We start from the raw sequence: 2903 nt of genomic DNA, 5'->3' as shown, positions 1-2903 counted from the left end.
CAAGATTATGGGTTTGATGCCCTTTTGCGATTACATATCATAGTTTCGAACCAGAAGGGGTATTTGTGCAAAGCCCCTCTAGCTGTTTCTCACCACACGTTTGTACATTCAGAGAACAAAACGTGTGACACTGCATCACTAGACCTCACAGTCCTTCTCTGCACAAGTTCATCACAGGTTGATCAAATGGTTTGCTTTATGTCAGGTGGATAGATTGATCAAATGGTTTGCGATATGTCAAGTGGATGGGTTGATCAAATGGTATGCGATATGTCAGGTGGATAGGTTGATCAAATGGTTCGCGATATGTCAGGTGGATAGGTTGATCAAATGGTTTGCTATATGTCAAGTGGATGGGTTGATCAAATGGTTTGCTATATGTCAAGTGGATGGGTTGATCAAATGGTTTGGAATGCTGGTTTGATGGATTGTGCCATTACAATGCCTTGATTTACTTGATATTCAAATTGCATTGTTAATACTACAAATTGTCTTGATATGTAATAGGCAAAAAATCACACACAAAAAACATGAAATGTGAAAGCAGCCAAAACTAAATCTCTCAAAACCTTTATCAGATAGAAGGGTCGAGCTTCCAGCACTGGTGTATCTAACAGGTTTAGAAGCATGCTGTTAATGTTGGCATGTTGTTCTCTCTCTCTTCCTCTCTCTCTCTACCTCTCTCTCTCACCCTCTCTCTCGCTCTATGGCATTTACTTTTACATGATGTATCTAACAGGTTTACAAGCATGCCGTTCATGTTGACATGTTGCTCTCTCTCTCTCTCTCTCTCTCTCTTCCTCTGTGGCATTTAATTGTTCATGACATGATGACGTGACATTGAATAATCCACGGTTAACAGGCCTAGAGGGTGTGGTCAAGATACAGTTTTGTTTTATTAAATTACATAAAATACTGATGTACAGATCATATACAGTGTGGATATTAGTCGGGGAAATTACAGTACACATAGCATCTTACAAGTAGGCTACAACAGATAGCTTCTGATTTGAACAATACAAGTCCATTGAGCTACCCAGCACAAAGGTTCATACTGATGCTTTTCATGAGTCCATTGAGCAACCCAGCGCACATATTCATACTGATGCTTTTCATGAGTCCATTGAGCTAACCAGCACACATGTTCGCACTGATGCTTTTCATGAAGTTTGTCGTCCAAAATAAGTCTGGCTTTGGTGATGATGTAGGCTAAAGAACAGAACACTCCTGTCCGTCCCTGACCGAGACGGACGGTTCACTTGGTCCCCGGGCGCTGAGAAGCTGCCCACTGCTCCTGCGGGGTCCTGGAGGAAGGACGTCCCGGGATGGGAAAAAAGCAGAGGGAAAATTCACACCGACCTCAGGCCTGCGTCGCCTGTGTGTGTGTGTCCTGTGTCACCTCCATATATAACACGTGTGTGTTGCAGTGAGTCGTTTGTGCAATAAAAAACTGACTGCAGTCAGCCTTGTTTGTTTGAAAGGTTCCATTTCCTGTCTGTACAGTGACAACTCTTGTCCATCACAGAGTTTTTCAAATTTTTTTTTTTTTTCAACAAGCCGCCTCACACCTATATGACTTCAGGACTGACCATACACAGAGTTGTATCTCTCAAAATACTGGCTGCTCTGTCTGTTACCCCTCCGGTCCGGTCTCTGTGACATTTCAAACTCCTGTCCCTGTGAAGGAAACAATGGAAGACTAATGTATACAATGTTTTTTCAGGTTACATCAACCTTGTCTTCAGCAAATAACTACTGGCACAAGGTCAGTAAATGCAAGCAGGGATATTCCAGCTAACCAGTGTAGTATAACACAAATACTGCAACACGTTTGTGGGGACTCATTCTGCATCAGAATATTAAATATACAATATTTAAAGTTTAAAGTCCAGTTTTCAATATATAATTTAAGAGGGAACCATGAGGGTTGAAAAGATAAGGAACACATGAGAGGTAGAAATGAGCAAATATGATTCAGGAGTTTAATCAAAAAGAGGCACGCTAACTAGCTAAGAGTTAACAGATATTCCTTACAAACAGTAACAACAACACAGCTGGCACAGATGAAAGCTGGCAAGCTTGCTAACATGTATCTGACCGTGTATTTGGTGACTCATGTAGTAAGCTCATTTTACATTTTTCATGCCTGGACCACTAAATGAAAACCGTGGCAACTAGTGGGAACAACAGGTATGTTTATCTCTCTTTCACTTGACAATATGTAATCAAAATTAATCTGAAGATAAAAAAACTAAATGGCAAAAACTGACTGGTGCACTCACTTCTCTTGATTGGTTTGATGGCCTTGCTTCCTGGGATTCAGAGTTTCTCTTCTTTTTCTTTATCCTAATGCAAAATATTTTCTAACATTATTCCACACTTAGATCTGTCTGACGCCAGTCCCTTGTTTAAGTTTAATACTTACATTAAACCTATAGAGTTGGTATTAGCGTTCAGTAGTTGTGCAAATACAGAGTATAAGTGTGTGGTTATGTAATAATAATAATAATCAGTGTTACACAGTATTCAATGGTATATTTACAGTATACATGTTAGAACAATGATGCTGTGTTATAAATATGGCCTGCATACATATAAAAGACTGCTACATATTCCAAGAAATATGGATACTGATCAATCATCAATCAAGTGCCCTTACCTGTGAATACATAATATGAGGATGATGACAATGATGATACAGATTGTCCCTGATATGGCACCAAATACTGATAAGGATCAGTTTTGATGGGTGACCTGAAGAAATGGTCAAGTTCCATTTTGTCTTTATCTCTGTATAATCTGTAGCTGTACATGTGTATATTCCCTCATCAGACTCCTGCACATCAGATATCTGCAGCATCACTGGAGTAGCAGGATCAACGCTCATCCTTTCAGAAGTGAAG

General features: G+C 39.9%; 1 long non-coding RNA gene across 1 annotated transcript; it reads right to left on the bottom strand.

The window, feature by feature from the left end:
- Positions 1-1384: 1384 nt before the first annotated feature.
- LOC116223124 lies at positions 1385-2897 on the bottom strand. Its single transcript, XR_004164921.2, has 3 exons — positions 2660-2897; positions 2283-2346; positions 1385-1677 (listed from the first exon to the last, which is right to left on the bottom strand). It is a non-coding gene; the product is annotated as an uncharacterized LOC116223124 (long non-coding RNA).
- Positions 2898-2903: the final 6 nt, after the last annotated feature.

The sequence above is a fragment of the Clupea harengus genome, chromosome 2, assembly GCF_900700415.2.
Source record: "Clupea harengus chromosome 2, Ch_v2.0.2, whole genome shotgun sequence".
NCBI classification, from domain to species: domain Eukaryota; kingdom Metazoa; phylum Chordata; class Actinopteri; order Clupeiformes; family Clupeidae; genus Clupea; species Clupea harengus.
The sequence above is the reverse complement of the archived record's forward strand: the minus strand, read 5'-3'. Positions and strand labels throughout refer to the sequence as shown.